The sequence below is a fragment of the Pectinophora gossypiella genome, chromosome 22 (assembly GCF_024362695.1).
Source record: "Pectinophora gossypiella chromosome 22, ilPecGoss1.1, whole genome shotgun sequence".
Taxonomy (NCBI): Eukaryota; Metazoa; Arthropoda; class Insecta; order Lepidoptera; family Gelechiidae; genus Pectinophora; species Pectinophora gossypiella.
In genome coordinates this window covers 5,283,932-5,303,583 of record NC_065425.1, presented here as the reverse complement: position 1 = coordinate 5,303,583, position 19,652 = coordinate 5,283,932, and the positions used below count along the sequence as shown (strand labels likewise).

The following is a 19,652-nucleotide window of genomic DNA, read 5'->3' as shown; positions in this document are numbered from 1 at the left end:
TTTTTGTGTGTCTCTACTCAAAACTCGGCAGGTTGTTTCGTCAAGTAAGTAGTCATCATCATCTCCATAGCATTATCCCGTTTTTCACAGGGTTCGCTTACCTAACCTGAAGGTTTGACAGGTCCGGTTTATTACAGAAGCGACTGCCTGTCTGACCTTCCAACCCGAAGGGAAAACCAGTCCAATACAGGTTAGATCACACACCTCCGAAAATGCATATCTCGAGAATGTGGGAATGATGTTTTCTTTCACCGCTGAGGTTGTTTCGAGTAGTGCGAAGTTTAAAACTTTTCTGAGTACGGAACCTGCGTTGCGAGAATGCGACTCGACCTTGTCCGATTTTTTCAAATTCAAAATACGTCAAACTTTAAGGTCAAATATAATAATTGTTTTTTTATTAAAATATTTCGTAAAAAGAACTAGTCATAACAACTTTAGAGTACCACGTCTAGACAATGCCAAGTGGATATCGTAGACTTTATAAATAACCAAACATTACGCATTAGAATGTTTTAACAGATGGCCAAGTACATAGTGTTTGTACACGTTGGCTTTTGATAAACTCAACAAATTAACGTATTTTACACGGCCTCCGTTGTTCAGTAAAACTTCGTGGTCTGTGGTTAAAGCGATTCTAATCCTTTTAGAAGAAGATAGTGTTCGGCGGACACTAGTGCCACGAAGCTAGATTTCTATAGAATTTGTATGAAAACACAAAATTATGACGTCATCAATAAACATGGCCACACATCAAACTCATTGCTACGTAATTCGATTCCAAAGAAATACCAAATTCAATAAAATATACAACTTGAAATAAACTGAATTCCAAAAATGAAAGTAAGTACAGTAATTATAATTTACTATTGAATTTATATTCCAAATGTGACTACAAGCTTATTATTTGACGACTTGTGGTTTTGTCTACACCACCAAGGCTCATGGACTTACGTTTAAATAATATATGTAAATAATGTGGTGCGCATGAATTTTCTCTGTCGAACGAGAAACAGATTTACCGAGCCATCATCGGCTTATACAGCCACGAATGAAAATGCCTCGCAGGTATTTGAATCGTCTTTAGCAGACATTTGGGGAATTGGTACATTATGGTTACGATGTAGCTATCAACGCATATCTGAGATATACGGACCCACGTCCTCGGAGAAGAATAAGCTACAAGTAATCAGAGGAACTTACATCGACTTTAAATATAGAGTACTAGGGTGTATCTAATGGGGCATTTATGATAGGATGGGACAGGGGTCACCAAATAGTGGACCGCGCTCCGGTCCTGAACCGCCGACCAACTTTGTGCGGTCCTTGAAGAATCTAAAAATATCAGTATACGTAACAACAAAATCAATAATATGTGTCTAGAAGAGCCTCTCTTACTTGTGTAATGATTTCTTAAGAAATCTGTAAAAAGAAAACATTTTTTTATAGCTTTTACTGAAAGAAGACCCCGAAAAATACTTCGAGAATATTATTTCCGATGTCATTAAGCGCTATTTAGACTCTCTTATTTCATAAATAATAAAATTTCATAAATAATAAATGTTCGCGCTGTGGGGACGGAAGAAGTAGACTTTCCATTTTCCTGTTTTATGACAGCCTTATTTTTATTATGTTTCGTTTCTGGATGAAAAGTCGTAATTAAAGCGAATTTTTAGCAAAAAAGTGAAATAAATAATCTTAAAATACATTTCCTTTGATTTAAAAACATCCTTAAAAATAAAATATAATTCAAGTTTTGCTTTGCAACACTGGCTATAAAAGGTTTTTAATACCAATTTCTCTCTTCGGATTGAAAGGTCTGATTTACAGCCGGAGCTGTCAAATCTTCAGATTAAGTAAAACGAACCCTGTGAACAACGGTATAATGGGAAATGATGATGAAGATCCTGTAATGCCAGATCCGGTTTATTTACAACAAACAACAACAACAATTACTATGTTACACTAAAAATGTAATGCTGATTATGTAAAAAAATACCTTTTTTTTCTGAATAAATATTATTATTATTATGTTTGTCATTTCCGTATCTAGGGACTATGGAGTCCCGGACTTTTGGAAGGCATGCGTGGGGCTGAAGCCAACACGTAGAGGCCCCTTAAGACAATTTAATCTAAATGTGATGTGACACATTATTATTATTATTATTTTATGAAGATTTTTACTGAAAGAGACTTGTTGTTAACTCTGTTGGTGACCTTTACTAATAAAATTAATAAATAAATTAACAGTAGATAGTGACTTCTAATCTGACATTCCAACCGGATGCAATAAGGAATAACACATACTACGTATAGAACGGTAACTCTCCTCCCCGTACAAATTAGTATCGAAGGTCGAGCCTCACCCCCTGTGGGTCTTACTTTAGTCTTAAGTAGCTGTTAGTAGAAGCGAAGGAGTAAGGGAGATAGCGCGCGGACTGCGTCTCGCTCACACTCATGCGTTAGGCAGCACACGGTAAGATTGAGATTTTTGTATGGAGTGTCAGTGGTGCCCGAAATTAAAGCCAGTTCAAGTACCTACAGGTTAGTGCATATAACAATTATGTACTGTACACATTTCTGAAGCTAACACGAACCTCATACCAACCCCGGCGTGGTTGATAATTTCCCTCATTTAGCGTTAGAAATCAGAAATCATAATCGTCGGGATTATTAGCGTAGGCGCACACGGATGGCTTTTACGCTATAATTAGAAAACGCTATGCCTTCATGTCAGGCCGGCTCCGCGCCAGCACTAACGGTCTACTGAGTAAAGTTTAGTAGAATCCACAAAAAGACAAATACCGTAACAATTGACTTATTATAGTTAAGAGTACAGCATCTCGTTTGTGGAGGGCCGATGCCTATACCAGGGTGGAAACCTGTATTATAGACCATTCCCCCCCCCCCCCCCACCTTGTTAAAAACAAATGAGAAGCTTAAAATTAATTTTAAGTCCTTGAAGACAGACAGAAATATAAGTGTGGCGAAGAACCGATGGGACTCCCCTTTTTTTGTGTACCGAGAACCTTCAGCGCTCCCCATTTGTACGGCGAAGTAGTTAATGCCATCTGCGGCAAATCTACGATATCTCACATGATAAAAATAAAGCCAGCACACGAGTAATACCTACATCTCATTACGTTTTCAGCCCACATCAGCTAGTGACATGTGCCCACTTACTAACATTACCAAAGTGTCTCAGCGATCGACGCCGCATGTGTTAGCACTCAGTCTGTGCCAAAACTATTCGTCTTGAGTTGAGATATTATTGGACGTCAAACAAAAATAATGTACAGTCATGAGCAATATAATGTACCCACTTTAGGACTCTGTCGCACTAACATATTTGACATTTAGTGAGACTTACAGTTCAATTTGTCAAAAAAGGTAATGTGACATGGTACCAAACTGTATACACACGTTTATATACCAGAGACTTGATTTTTATCTATATAAAAATGTACCTACCTATTAATAAAACTACATTCCTATATGAATCACTTTACTTACTTACTTATTTTTATTTTTAATTTCACCAAAAATAGTATAGGTACACTATCTTCTTGTTTCATTCCTCGTAGAGCGTCATTTTGCGTAGTCGGGTTTTAGTTTTTAAACTTATATTTTTATTAATTATTTTAGGGCCTTATTTATTAAGATGTTTCCGATACGTGTTTTATAGAAGATTTGAAGATAAGACCTATCCCGAACACGTCCGAGCAGTCATGTTATAAAGAAAGAAAGAAAGAAAGAAACGTTTATTATAAAGGAACACCACAGTAACAAATACAAAACAAATATATAATCAATCAAATAATTGTTATCAATTCTACGTATGATAAAATTATCAAGTAAATACAAGAAAACCCGAAAGTAAAGGCTAGTAACATGTACATATTTGAAATGTGCCAAATAAACCCTTTCATTTGATACCCAACACACTACAATTAAAAAAAAAATTTCGTCCTCACTTTAGTTTCTCTAGATGGCGCCACATTCAATTTAGCACGACATCACATAGTCTATAACCACCGGATAATCAAGGCGCTTCTACTGACACCTCATTTGTTCAATTCTGACAGGTGGTTTACAAATTATGTTGGAACAGACGTGCATACACACATACATACGTACATACAAACAAATGCGGTCAAACACATAACCCTCCTTTTTGATTCGCCGTAGTCTGGTAAAAACGATTTAATCCCGTCGAAATTAACAACCAATGAAAACGTCAATTACCGAGAAAAAACAATAAATAATAAAGAAAAACAATTTTAATTTTAATTATTGAGTCCAATCGGATTCCAATTGTATTTTAATTACAAACCAAACGTTTTATACCGAATTGAGTGGTATTGGGTACTGCGGTGAAAATAAAAAGAAACCCATACAGGGGGTTCAAAAGGCCACATTGAAGCAATTCATCTAACAAAGCAATATTGCTATTTGACATTTGTTAACAGCACTTATTTATAAGCGCGAATGTCTAATGGCAATATTGTTTTTAGATGAATTGCTTCAATGTGGCCTTTTTAGACCCTCTGGAAATATTAATTTAAAACGATTCAGTATCTGTACCTATAAAATTGCTGTTTTCTAATAGGTACTAGCTATTTTAAAATTCTATTTCATGCATTCGACTACGAATTCCAAAAGTTGTAGACAGTTATTCACTTGTTTTCCCGTCTTTTGTTTTTCTAGAACCGTCGATGTTTTTGTAACTATGGAAAAATCTAAAATACATTCTATTTTCAAAAATGAGGTTTTAAAACAATATAGGAGCCTTGATTAGAAACTCTCCATCCCCCACTGAAGTCGCCAGACCTTGCGATAACTGATTTTATTATTTTTCTATAAATGCATAGCTTTAGGAGAAAAATTGCAACTCCGATGACGCATTTATCAACGCTATTGAAAATCTAATCGAGCTCGGTACCAAGGGATTCTATAGAAGTATCAATGGACTTTTAAAAAGTAATAAAAAACCGTCATTTTACGAAATAAGTAAATACTTTTTGTATAAAACAGTTTTTGTTTCAATTTTATGAACTAAGTAAGTATATTATTATTTCGATTCAATTCAATGATTTTTGTTTTTATAGAACTTAGCCGTGCTTGTGGAAACTCAGAAAGAGAAAATCTTAAATCGGAAAAATTTCTGACTCGGACGGGACTTGAACCCATCGCTATTATCTAGATGGGCGTCGGCTTAATGACGATACATAGTTTGCAAGAATTTCGTATGGACAGGAGGAAGGCCAGGTGCCGTAATGGTTAACACGCTCGCCGCTCGTCCCGGCTTGACAAATGCCGCGGGTTCAAATCCCGTTCTAAACAGAATTTTTTTCGACTCAAAGAAATTCTCTTTGTGTATATTTTGACAGCCATTTAGCCGCCATTTTGGAAGTTTTAAACATGGATTTTCCCCTTCATCTACTAATCAATACATACAACTCTATAATCAACAGAACTATAGAACAAACATAACAATCAATAAAGTCCGTTGGTTCAGTTGCTTTGCAAACAGCTGGCAATTTCATTTGTGTGTTTTTATCGCAATGAAGAACTTTCCAGGCTACGTTCACCAAAAACAATATAGATAACATTGCGTTGTACAGCTTTAACGTGATAATTACCTATTTTCTCATTACTCGGGTACATTATTATTCCAAAATGCAATGTAATGGCAGAAGTATATCATCATCATCATCAGCCCATTAACGTCCCCACTGCTGGGGCACGGGCCTTCCCTATGGATGGATAGGGAGATCGGGCCTTAAACCACCACGCGGGCCCAGTGCGGATTGGTGGTTATTAACGACTGCTAATGCAGCCGGGACCAACGGCTTAACGTGCCTTCCGAAGCACGGAGGAGCTCGAGATGAAAACTTTTTTTTTGACCCATCCTATGACCGGCCTTTGCGAAAGTTGCTTTACTTCAACAATCGCAGACCGAGCGCGTTTACCGCGAGCTCCTCAAAAGTATATATAAAAATAATCTTCTTCTATCGTGTGGGTTTTGAGGCGAATTACAAACCTCATCAACCCTGGTGTCAGGGTTACTATTGAGCCGCCAAAGGCCCCTGACATGACTCATAAAAATAATTGTTACTTGATATTTGGATCAAATTCTGTATAGAATTATGTTGCTACCTATATTACTCCTCTTTATTTTGATCCTCTTTTTTTGAATAATGGGTGGAATATGTAATTGTGCCTGGGTGTAATTAAAAGGGTCATCATTTATACCCAAAAACAAAGATACAAGTTGCATATCTTATCCATGAAATTAGGACGTTACTTTGATAAACTGGTTTAAACTTTACATTACTAGCGAAATAAAGGTTGTTTGTTGTACGAAATTATTGTCTATGCCTTCTTATCGACCAGTTTCCGCAACTATTCAACACAGCAACTATCCACTATTGAACGCTCGATTCGTCTGCAATCGACTAGAAATCAATACAGTAAAGTCAGTTATATAGTGTTCAAATAATTGCAAAACAAAATATTTTGTACAAAGATGTAAAAGAAAAAAAGACTAGAAAAGTCGAAACGTGTACTTACACAAGGATCTTTTATTTTTAGTAAAGAAGAAGGCAAACGAAGGTTATTTAATTTTAATGATAGGCAATCATGGTAGCCACAGAGGTGACTGAAATTAAATTGAATAAAATTTATTTCTGTGCATGGTATTTAGGTTGCAAACATCTGTTACATTTCATTTCATTTACATTTAATCTGTGTCAACATTTACAGTCAGATTCAATCATCGGAAAGTACTTACCTAAAATGAACCAGACAAGAAATTAAACCCTAAACGCTCTAACCAACCACAAGCTCTAACTACTAAGTCCTAAATGTCGTTACAAGAACGTTCTCTTAATCAAATTACTCCTTAATACATAACCAAGACCTTATAGGTCCTAGACATCGAATTATAATCCCATTCCAGTCTTACTCGGTTCAATTCCAGATACAATATTTACTCGGGTACTTGGTAGATTACAGACCTCAATCAGAGAAATATCTTCTACCAGCTTATCGGCTTAAGGATCCAGCCTCACGAAAATAAAACCCACCAAATCTACTGAACTAGTCGAATATCCTGAGGATATTCGTAGTTGTAATCGAATATTTTTCGCCCAAACGGAAATCTGTTTGATGAAATAGATTGCGGGAATAATAGTTGGTAACTTCATTGCCAGAATTGTGAAAAAGCCGACGGATTTTCCCGTTTCGAGCCTGCAAATGCTGGCAGGAAAAATTTACAAACCAATGCCATCTGATAAATTAAACTTTAAACCGCAATGGTGGTTCCTGATAATTTTAATGGTCAATTGTAAACCTTAGTTCTATATACAAAACAATCTGAAGACAAAAGTACAAAATATACTGTAAAAATTACTTCTCATTAAGTACCTTTATGTTCTCCTCTTTATGTTTCTGGGTTACATTAGCTCACGATTATGTTTCCAATTCGGGTAGTCAGGGGTACATTCATCGCATGATGAACTAAAAGTACCCAGGCCTCACCCAGCTTTTAGTTAGACCAACATAATAGGCGGTGAGCCGTATTGCCGTCAAGCGAAAGATATTTCACTCATTGGTTCAAGTCTGGTATCGGGCATCAAACAGATGATCTGTTTCGGGTGCTCTCTTTGAGAAGCTAACCAGTATTTCTTAAGTAAAGAATTATAATACTTTACTGACACACTTATCAAACCACACAAGTTAATCACCAAAACAGAACGCCTTATGCATAGGTAACCTTCAGAAAACAATTTGTCAACGTACTTATTTGAAAGGGAAAACTATGTTTATGGGGGCATACGTAATCCTCTAAACCGCTTTTAGCATACAAACGAGATCCTCTGAATACGAACTAAATCCACAATGCCAATCGCAAAATGATTTTTTCAATATTCCGATTTTTTGTTGAAATGTTTTCGTGCGTATGCGCTATTTAAAAGCTTTCTTTTATTATGTGACGTCTGTCTATTTATTTGTTTGCCAACCTTTCAGTCAATTTTTTATTCGAAATTTAAGTAGGTAGGTAGGATTACTAATAAGTGCTAGAAACAGTTCTTCTTCTTCTATCGTGTGGGTTGTGAGGTGGATTACCAACCTCATCAACCCTGGTGTCAGCGTTACTATAGAACCGCCAAAGACCCCTGACATGACTCATGTAACGACTACTTACTTACATCAGTAAGCAGTAACGAGACCAACGGCTTAACGTGTCTTCTGAAGCACGGATCGTCTTAATTTCGTACAATCAGGTGATCAACCTGTAATGTCCTAATCAAACTAGGGATCACAAAGTGAATTTTGTGATTTGTCCCCACCGGGATTCAAACCCGGGATCTCCGGATCGCGAGCCGAACGCTCAACCACTGGACCACGAAGGCCGTTAGACTAGACTCGACAAGAGCGTGGTTGTTTGATGATGAAGTAAGTACATGTATTTATAGTTCAAGGTGTAATTTTAGTATGATTGACTTTGCTTGCACTCAAATGGTTTTTATTCTATGTATGTAGTTTTTTATGTACTTTTTTACATTATAGGCAACGACTTGAGATTTAGGCACTCGTAAAAATAAATACGGTATGCGAGCTGTTGAGGAGCTCGGTGGCGCAGCGGTTAACGCGCTCGGTCTGCGATTGTTGAGGTTAAGCAACTTTCGCAAAGGCCGGTCATAGGATGAGTGACCACAAAAAAAAAAGTTTTCATCTCGAACTCTTCCATGCTTCGGAAGGCACGTTAAGCCGTTGGTCCCGGCTGCATTAGCAGTCGTTAATAACCACCAATCCGCACTGGGCCCGCGTGGTGGTTTAAGGCCCGATCTCCCTATCCATCCATAGGGAAGGCCCGTGCCCCAGCAGTGGGGACGTTAATGGGCTGGTGATGATGATGATGCGAGCTGTGTGTCATTTCTCAAATCTGCTCTGTGACATGAAGTCGTACTCAAAATCTTCTCTACCTGTTATATTCCAATCTTAGACACTGTTACTATTCTTGTAGTTATGACAATAAATTTACTCTTATTGATTTTTGTTCAGCTCACCACCAATCCCGTTGGTCTAACAGAAAGCTGGGTGAGGTGTGGGTTCTTGGTTCATCTCGCGATGAATGATCCTCTTACTATCCGAATTGGGAATATAAATATAAGCATATGTTATGTTTATTTTCTTGAAGACCTCATAACATTTTTCGTAAACGTCAGGACCGCCTGTGATACTACACATAATATATCTTAATAAAATAGATGCAGAAAGATTGTACGCATTTTGAGCGAAATTATGAAGATTTGTACTTATAAGCTTTGAGCGCTAAATTGTATGTCTCATACACCGGACATCCTGACATCAGGACCGCCTGTATATTTCCATATTTTATTAAGCTATGAGGCACTACACACACTACACTACACTAAACGCTGATGTGGAACGAAAAGCCGCCAAACTCAAATGAGATTGGGCCGGACATGTTTGTCGCATGCACCCTGAGCGGTGGGCACGGATCGTCACGCATTGGGTGCCTCATGACGGGTACAGGTGTCGTGGCAGACCTCGAAAGAGATGGCGTGATGACTTGGACGCATACCGGAGGGACTGACCGGAATACGCACAGGATTGCGAAAAATGGAAAGAGGAAGGGGAGGCCTTTGCCCAGCAGTGGGATCTTGTAGGCTAGATTAGATTAGATTACATGAGACACTACATAGGCGGTCCTGACGTTCACCGTACCTATAAAGTAAAGACCTCAAGGCGCACTATAAAAACGATCTTGAATTTTCAGCCTTAAAATACTATATACCTGCCTGCGGTTGCCTGGAAGAAATTGCTGCATGAGCAATAAGGCCGCCTGTTGTGCTTTTCTGTATATGTTGTCCTTATCTCTGTATTTTGTGTCCATTGTGCTCAATAAAGTATTTTATCTATCTATCTATCTATATAAGTCTCCATTAATTTATGTATATAACGGGTCTATGCCTCTATGTGTGTTAATCTGAGGCAACATGGGTTATATGCTACACATAGCGTATATGTAGATATACATATACACAATACGTGCCCAGAATCGAATCCCATTCAATGTGCATTTCCATTGTCTTCCTTTAAACGTCAGATCTTATGTGTAACTCTATTTGTTTTTCCTGATTCAAATTTGATTTTCGAATGCATAAAAATCTTCAGAGAGCTCTACCTACATAGTTTTTTTTTTTATATATAAACCTTTCATTTAAAAATACTCTGTTTTACTTTATTGTCTTTGGAGGTGGTGGCCCCGCGACAGAGCATCACACCTAAAAAGTCATGCGTATTTCCCACCGGAATAAGCATAGCTATAAAATTGCATATCTTTATGTACGTATGCGCCGCTTTTGTACTGTACTACGTTTTTTTTGTATTGTACTACGAAAAAATACGTTCACAGAGCATGTTAGAATTTCTTATTGGCCAGTTACTTAGAGTACTAAGTAACTATATGGTGTACAAAATTACTATGCATACACACAAATCGATCCTATGGAAACATACACTAACCTAACTAACGTTACTTCCCGCTAATCCAACAGCTTCCTGACCCAATGAACCGTAAAAAATCGTTGTTTTCCAACAATAACAACAAAGTAAGATTATCTTAGTTCCGTGCCTTTACAACAGTTTTATGTGTGTATTGTATTGTCGATTCGATTTATGTGTTCTATTGTTTGTGTACAAAGTCGTCTTGACTTAATTTGTGTTGTTTTATGCGTTGTTATTGTAATGGGCACAGTTCTTACTGTGAAGCAATCAGTGGTCATAATTGTCATTTGTTTCATTGTAGGGTTTGAGGTCAATGTACTATGTTGATAGGCGTTTCAGTCGCTTGCGTGTGTAAGTATTAAATCTTGTATTCATTAGAGGACACATGTCCTGTAAAACGTGACACCAAAATTGATGTGCCTCTCTAATTGGCTACTTGACAGTTGTAACGATAAAATATGAAATATGTCGTATATAGTAGGTTATCATTTAACAATAATTATTCAAATCAAATCAAATATACTTTATTGCACAGAACTAAAATTTCAACAATCAGACAAAACACATGAACAATTGTTTATTTTTATTAAAATCATTTTTAAATATTTTATTTTTATAAAATAAGTCATCATTATCAAATTGAGAGCTACGCTCTTGTCGGTATAGCATTTTCCATTCTAGTCTATCAAAGGCCAATTCCTTGACTTCCCTACAAGACACGACGTTAACCTTTTCTTTAATCTGTTCCATGTAAGCTCTTCTTGGTCTCCCCTTCCTCTCTTTCCTTCTATGGTGTTTTTAATAAAACAATTATGTATGTATGTATTATGATGTTTGTAATAAAAACTTCCCAGCACAGGGCCCTACTCCTACTGTTTCATGTATTATTTGAGCCCCAGAATATTAAATGTACTTATGTACATCGAGAGCTGTGCTCACGAATATATCCCAATTGAGATGAAGTCAAGATAAACTAAGTATCCACATCGAGCTTTCTGTTAGACCAACGTGATGGGTGGCAAACCGTATTGCCCCGTCTACGAGTATAATAGTCCAGTCAACTATGAAATTTGCATTTAAGATACATTTATACATTTATAACTCAATAAATATACTGACGGTCGCAAGTCAATATATTTATGAAAACATTATGTATGTGCGTAAAAATGTATCTCTCCTTCCGAGAAACTGTGAAAGGCATACTTACAATACAAGGAATAAAAATAAAATTGTTGTTCAAAATTCTAGATTAAGTAAATTAAATTCATCTTTTTTGGGGTTATGTATACGTTTTTACAATAAAATACCAGATAATATTTTAAATTTGTCAGAGAACAAATTTAAAGCTCACGTGAAGCTTACTTTATGTAAAAAAGCCTATTATAAGATTAATGATTACCTAAATGATAAAAATGTCTGGTATTGAATGTGTTCCTCTAGTTATTAAATAACTTGTAATGTACCCTCATTGATTTAAAAGATGTGTTGCTGTTGCAGTTTCTTGTCATTTCTTCTCCTCAGCCATAACACCTTGCGAAATGACGTAAATTCAAAAATGTTACATTGACCTTCAACAAGTTTATCCATGATAATTACGTTGAATAAATGATTCTGATTCTGATTCATTGGCGCCAATCCGGTACCGGGGTTCTTCGATTCTGCTCCGCACCACCCAAATCCCCTGGTAGTTGCGGCTACCGAATACATCCCGCTTAGGGACGGTACTGAAAAGTATCGGCGTCCGAAGGACGTTATATTCATACGATCCCGACGACCCGATTACTCTAGCCATAGAGGCAGCCAATCAGCTCGCGACACCAAACACTTCAGGACCTCGATACCGACCCCGCCGGCGTGGTCGACGATTTCCCTCATTCAGCGCTTATCGCTATCGACCCACTAGGGTGGTTTAATTCTTTCAAATATTTTTCCTCTCAGACGACGCCCTGAGCCGAGGTTCGCGCCCAACTGGGCACCCTCAGGCCTGTTGTCTTAAACTTTGTACCGGGTGAGAGCCTTCAGCGCTCTCCATTTGTCCGGCCAAGTAGTTAATGCCATCTGCGCAAAAAAGGTACCGGGGTTCGAACCGGCGCTCTCCGTTTGGTAAGCAATAAGGTATCCACGACCACGGTAACGTTTAAATATACATAAACAGCCTATATATGTCCCACTGCTGGGCACAGGTCTCCCCTCAATCAACCAGAGGAACGTTTAAATATAACCATGTCATAAATATAAAAACTGAGTCTTTTCAACAAGTACAGTCATGAGCAATATCATGTACCCACTATAGAACCCTGTCGCACTATCATATTTGACATTTAATGAGATGTACGGTTAAATTTGTCAAAAAACTTAATGTGTCATGGTTTTAAAGTGTATACGTATTGGTACTCGTGACCGTACATATAAGTAAGTAATATTTAAAAAATATGTCAATTTTACTATGGCCCCATAGAATACTCAAGAGAAAACCCGTAAAACCCCGGATTTCGTAAAACACCTGCCAAAGCGTGAGATTTATGTTAATATCTGTATGTTTTCAAAAACACCTCATGCTGATAATAAAGGCATTGTTACCATGTACATTTTTGTAAAAACAAATTGGACGCAGAGATTACGTACCTATATGCATACATACATAAATTCACGCCTATAATCCTGAATAGAGTGGGGAAAGCCATAAGTAATCAAAAGACTTGCAGCCACAGTTGATAGGATATCTTATGATAGATATGATGAAACTTATACTACTACATAGATCAGTATAAGTATTATACTTTCAGTATAAAGTACTTAGTATTGTTTATTGCAGCCTCCGTGGTCTAGTGATCAGAGCGTCAGACTCACGATCTGAAGGTCCGGGTTCGATTCCCGATGGGGACATTGTCGAAATCACTTTGTGAGACTGCCCTTTGTTTGGTAAGGACTTTTTAGGCTTGAATCACCTGATTGTCCGAAAAAGTAAGATGATTCCGTGCTTCGGAGAGCACGTTAAGCCGTTGGTCCCTGCTATTAGCCGTAAAAACACCTCCACCAACCCGCATTGGAGCAGCGTGGTGGAGTATGCTCCATACCCCCTCCGGTTGATTGAGGGGAGGCTTTTGCCCAGCAGTGGGACGTATATATAAACAAAGGACAGGCCGAATCTCGACTCATACATCACTATGCTAATGAACGTGACAACTGGCTTCTTACTTTGACAGGTCATACGGCGCATTGAAGATATTGTAAAATTTCGTCTATAATATCTGGGTTGTGAGCTGGTTGAGTAACCCCATCAACCCCGGTGTCAGAGTTATTACATACATACATAAATTGACGCCTATTTCCTACCGGGGTAAGCAGAGACTATAGAATTCCATTTGCTTCAATCCTGACACACTTCTCTTGCTTCATCGCTTCATACACGCACGCCGTTTCAGAGTAGATTGTATTAAACCTTTTCTAAGGACATCTCCAATTTGGTCATCGTAAGTCCTTCTCGGTCTTCCTCTACCAGCTCTACCATCAACTTTCGCCAGGGTTATTATTGAGCCGCTAAACGCCCCTGACATCACTCATGTAATTAATTCATCATCTTACTTTCGGACAATCGGGTGATCAGTCGGCATGTCTTATACAAACCGGGTCTCACACAAAGTGATTTTCGTGTTATGTCCACACCGCGATTCGAATCCGGAACTTCCGGATTATGAGCCCAACGCTCAACTACTGAACCACGGAGACCGTCAATATAAACGCAAATTGTACTGAACTAGACATTCTGTTTTATAATAAATACATTTTAAAAATTCAAAACCAAGTGCGGCTTTATGCCTTATCTCTACTCACCCTGTTAGTATGATATACATATTATTGACTAATGATCGAAGCCCAACAGAAACTTCACAACAGTGTTACAGAACATAATTAAGCCAATGACGGAAATTTAATCCACAGTGTCAGTTTATGTTAGATTTTCAATTTGATGAGTTGAAGCCTAAAATATGGCCGGCGGTTTATTACGAGACGCCAGCCAGTGCATTCGACTTTTTGAGTTTGACTTTATCTTTGGATCACAGATGATAGACATGATGTCACGTGGTTTCCACGATTTGTACCCGGATAATAGCGTTTTCAGCGTTGAATTTCATGTCAGCTGCAGCAGTTTTAGTTGGTTGAGAAAGACGTTCATGAAAAAATATATATTTACTTACGTAAAAGATTACAACTCAAAGTATAAATAAATATGTTACCTAATGAATAAATATATTTTTTGAGTATTGACGTAATTCATGACGAAACAACTTCAAACCTACCCTAAACTTAACGTGAGTTGAATTTAATTTAATGACAATTAATATATAAAGTTTCTTTCGACTCTATAATTTATTAGTTAGTGTACTTTGGAAAGTTTTGAATATTCAGGCCTAACTAAAGTCAACATGCTGATTAATAGAGGTCCTTTAGATAGATCTACGAGAATGCTTTGACACATGAAATGAACTTTGAGAATTTGGATAGTTTCCTAGGTCAAAGATAAATTATGAAATTCTATTACTTACTAAATAAAGACAGATCTGAAGGTGACAAAAAATGATTTCTTTTCTCTATGTTATTCAATTCAATTTTTGAAGTACGGCTTCTGTCATCTTTGACAATTCTGCCAGTGTCAAGGTTGGGTTCTCTATGTAATAATAAGTGCAACATAATGTCAAGTTTTTCTATGACGTCACAGGTTGCTTTTTCATACGAATTCCGTAGTAATTTCATGTTTTTAAGTTAAGTAAAAAGTAACTGATTTGACTAGTTGGAAACTACCATTCTACATGTCGTTCAATGGCGTAATTTTGTAAGACGTGAGAGAGATGCACGTATTAAGCGTGATTAACTAAAGCTGATTTTTACTGGCTTAAAGAACAGAACCACTTAATATTTTTACTTTTAAAATGATTATGATTAGAAATAAAAATGATTACGCAACAGGATAATTGAAAAGTGCGACAGAGAAAGACAAAAAACGTTTAAAACGAAGCGTTAAAAATAACTGATTTTCAAAGTACATTACAAATTTATCCGCCTGTGTAAATAAATCCGTCTTTACAATTCGAACCGAAATCCTACTTCATTTAAGCAAGCAAGTAAGTTGTCCATTTGCCAATTGAATATTTATAAAGAAATCCGGCTCCTTACAAACTTGACTATCTCGTCGTCGAAACACACAATGGCCGACTGAAAAGTTGACAGCTAAAGGATCGAACAATGACACTGTCGATCAGTTGTCGACATCACTAACTGCTGTGAAATTCGCCAAATATTAATGTTACTGAATAACTATGAGTGTCGGACAAGGAAAACATGATGTAGGTATGTATTTGTAACCAAGAAAATAGCAAGCCTTCGTAAAAGAAGACTAAAAAAGCTCGCGCACATAGGATTCCGTGTCATTGATTAGGTAAACAACAGTTGATTGTTTTTTTTTTTTAAGAACGTCTAGGGCCCTGTGCCAAGGTTTTTCTTGCAGCTTCTTTTCCCCGGCTATACAGCTTGTGAGAAGCTGCAGTAGTTTTAGGCGGATTAGACGTTCGTTATGTAAAAATTGACGATTTAAAGTGTAACTATGTTACCTACTGAATAAAGATAGTTTTGAATTTGAATTGATATCGAGCAAAAAAAGACAAAAGAACGCATTTGTTGTATGGGAGCTACCCTTAAATATTTATTTTATTTTGTTTTTTTTTTCTTGTTATAGCGGCAACAGGAATACATCATTACTGAACATTTCAACTATCTATCTAACGCGGTTCTTGAGATACAATCTGGTGACAGACGAACTGACGAACAGTGGTGGAGTGTTAGTAATAGGGTCCCGTTTTTTACCCTTTTGGTACGGAACCCTAAAAATCATGTATAATTTTTACTTGACTTATTATTAAAAGCCTCGAAAATTCACTAGACTGGATGAATTTCAAATTTTAATTAATATTAGAAGGCAGGGAATTGATGTGTAAATTATGAAGTACCTGTTCATAAAAAATGAATGTTATTTAAAACGCCTTCTAACCAAGAATCTCACATTATTTTTTATTATTTTTCCCTTGTGCACAATTTGTTGCAAAATAAGAGGAAGAAGAAATGTATTTTCTTCTAACGACTTACGTTAAATAGCGAGCACTGAAACACATTTACAATAATTTCCGACATTATTTGTACGATATATCTCGTAAGGATTGAGCTGAATTATGAGGATATTTCACTAGGATAATTATGGTGGCGCCGTCATTAAAACCTGATACCTTAACCAGGTGTGGCAGCGTTTACACAACTTCATGGAGTGACTGTTGCTACTTCACCATCGTGTCCTAGTGAGGACCCTTAGTCATGTCATGAGCAATCAAATTTAGATATTAACGGCCTCCGTGATCCAGTGGTTGAGCGCCGGGCTCACGATCCGGAAGTCCCGGGTTTCAATCCCGGTGAAGACATATCACAAAAATCACTTTGTGATCCCTAGTTTGGTTAGGACATTACAGGCTGATCACCTGATCGTCCAAAAGTAAGGTGATCCGTGCTTCGGGAGGCACGTTAATCCATTGGTCCCGGTTACTAATTACTTATGTAAGTAAGTAGTCGTTACATGAGCCATGTCAGGGGCCTTTGGCGGCTCAATAATAACCCTGACACCAGGGTTGATGAGGTCGGTAATTCACCGCATAACCCACACGATAGAAGGAGCTGAATTAAGATATATCTCACTAGGATGATTACGGTGGCGCCATCATTAAAACCTGATACCTTAACCAGGTGAGGCAGCGTTTACACAACTTCATGGAGTGACTGTTGTTACTTCACCATAGTGTACTAGTGAGAGTCGTTGTTCATATCATGAACGATCAAATTTAGATATTACGTAGGTATTAAAACATTTACTGCCGAGAATTATTGTGATCGTGATGATAAATGCTATTATCTTTGCATTGTCACGAGTCGCTAGATTATTAATTAAAATAGCACTGAATTTTCTAGGCTACGTTCCTTATAACTACTCAATTTGGTACTATTTATTACTAAGGTTTTGATTGTGTAAATAATGCTGTAAGCTCCCCGAATAGAATAAAAATAAAAATAAATAAAATAAACTTATGACTATATTATATCGAATTGGACTATTTAAAGGATATATTTATATATCCATCGTGAGGTGAAGTGAATACTCACGGTTCACCTGAGCTTTCTTATAGACCAACGTGACAGTCGGTGAGCCGTATCGCCGTCTACGATGGTCGAGCCAAAACACAAATACTTGTATAACTTTTAAGTAAATGACTAAACATCCATCGCATTAGATAGACAAGTCGTTAATCTTCAGACAAGGCACATTTTTACTTTTTTTTTCGTCTCTAAGCACGTAAGGGACGACACTAATGTTGTTCGGAAAATCTTATCAGGCAAAGCCGTATGAAATCCTTTTGTACGAGTAAAATGAAAGGGAGTCACTTTTTCCACCATTGTATTAGCTCCTCAATGTAAGTATCTTCATATTATAATTAAGAACATAATCAGAAACTTTGTTAAGGAAGATATACTTAAAGAGAAAATCCGGTAAAATACAGTTTTGTAAGTCTTTTTCATGTTGTTAGTTTGAAGAGATGTAGCAAGTTTTTTTTTGACCATTCTTTCAACGAATGTATTAAATTTTAAGAATGAAAAAAAGTAAATCTTAAAAAATCTAGGTCTGCTAGGGTACCTACCAAAAATCCGAATCCCTGAAAAACCGTCGGTGCACTATAAAAAATCTTTTCACAAAACTCACACCACTTTATCAGCACAAAAAATTCAACCTCCACTGTCACACTTAGATTTATTTATCCTTCACAAAAACTCTGTTTAATGTTGTAGCCACTGTGACAAAAATAGCGGGTATCCAGAACGACAATTTTTTACGCTAATAATTTTAGGCGCGCGACCCGACGCGTGCCATCGGCGCGGCGTTTCACGACCAACTGGCCTGGGAGGTATAGCTCCAATCGAGAAAAGCGCGGGAAGAAACCGCGCGAAAAATTATTGCGTCTACGACATTTTCGCCGCGTTCACATTTTTTTTTTAATCGCTTTAATACCGGCAACTTTTGCTTTTGCGAGATTTTATTCTTATTTGACATCAAACACGGGTGGATTTTTGAGAGTTAATAAGTATACTTATTTATGTAATTTTTATTTCAAAAGTCGTTTTCACTTGAATCATAAAATTGATTTGAAAATCATAATTTGAGTAGGTACTTACTTACACTTATATTTATTACTTTGCCTTTTTTTTGACGTGACTTATTGTAGATTTGCCGCAGATGGCATTAACTACTTAGCCAGACAAATGGGGAGCGCTGAAGGCTCTCACCCGGTACAACGTTTAAGACAACAGGCCTGAGGGTGCCCAGTTGGGCGCGAACCTCGGCTCAGGGCGTCGTCTGAGAGGAAAAATGTTTGAAAGAATTAATCGACCCTAGTGGGTCGATAGCGATAAGCGCTGAATGAGGGAAATCGTCGACCACGCCGGCGGGGTCGGTATTATTACTTTGCGATTACATTAAGCATAATAATAAATATTTTGTTCCTTTGCTGTTCAATTAATTACCTGCTTATGAAGTAAAAGCTCATTTCACGCGTTTCTATGTATTTAAAAATCAATTTTCCACTCGATTTCAATTGCAAAACAGACCCACAAAAATATTGTTTAAACAATATAAAATGCACTACGAAATATATTCGTAATCGATAGTTACGTAAAAAAGAAACTTATTCTAAAATACTAACTACTTACTTAAATAATAATTTATAAATGTTTATAGAAAGGAGCCGTGGTAGCCCAGTTGGTTGACCGCTGACCTCTCAGTTTGAGGCCACAGGTTCGAAGCCAGCACAGGCTTAAACCAATGATTGTCGAATTTGTTTTCGAATTGTTTGGATCATAAATGTTTATCACGTGTTCAGCGGTGAAGGAAAACATCGTGAGGAAACCCACATTCCTGAGAGATGCATTTGACCTAACCTGTATTGGGCTGGTTTTCCCTTCGCGGGTTGGAAGGTCAGACAGGCAGTCGCTTCTGTAGAAAACCGGACCTGTCAAATGTGTGTGGA

At 37.3% G+C, this 19,652-nt stretch overlaps 1 protein-coding gene across 1 annotated transcript in view; it reads right to left on the bottom strand.

Moving 5' to 3' along the window:
• The window catches only part of LOC126377137 (octopamine receptor beta-2R-like), a 182,640-nt gene extending 164,099 nt beyond the window's left edge, over nucleotides 1-18,541 (bottom strand). The window contains exon 1 of the mRNA XM_050024815.1: nucleotides 18,270-18,541. The gene's annotated coding sequence lies outside the window, so the exon portion shown is untranslated. The remainder of the gene's footprint in view (nucleotides 1-18,269) is intronic.
• Between the last annotated feature and the right edge of the window lie 1,111 nt (nucleotides 18,542-19,652).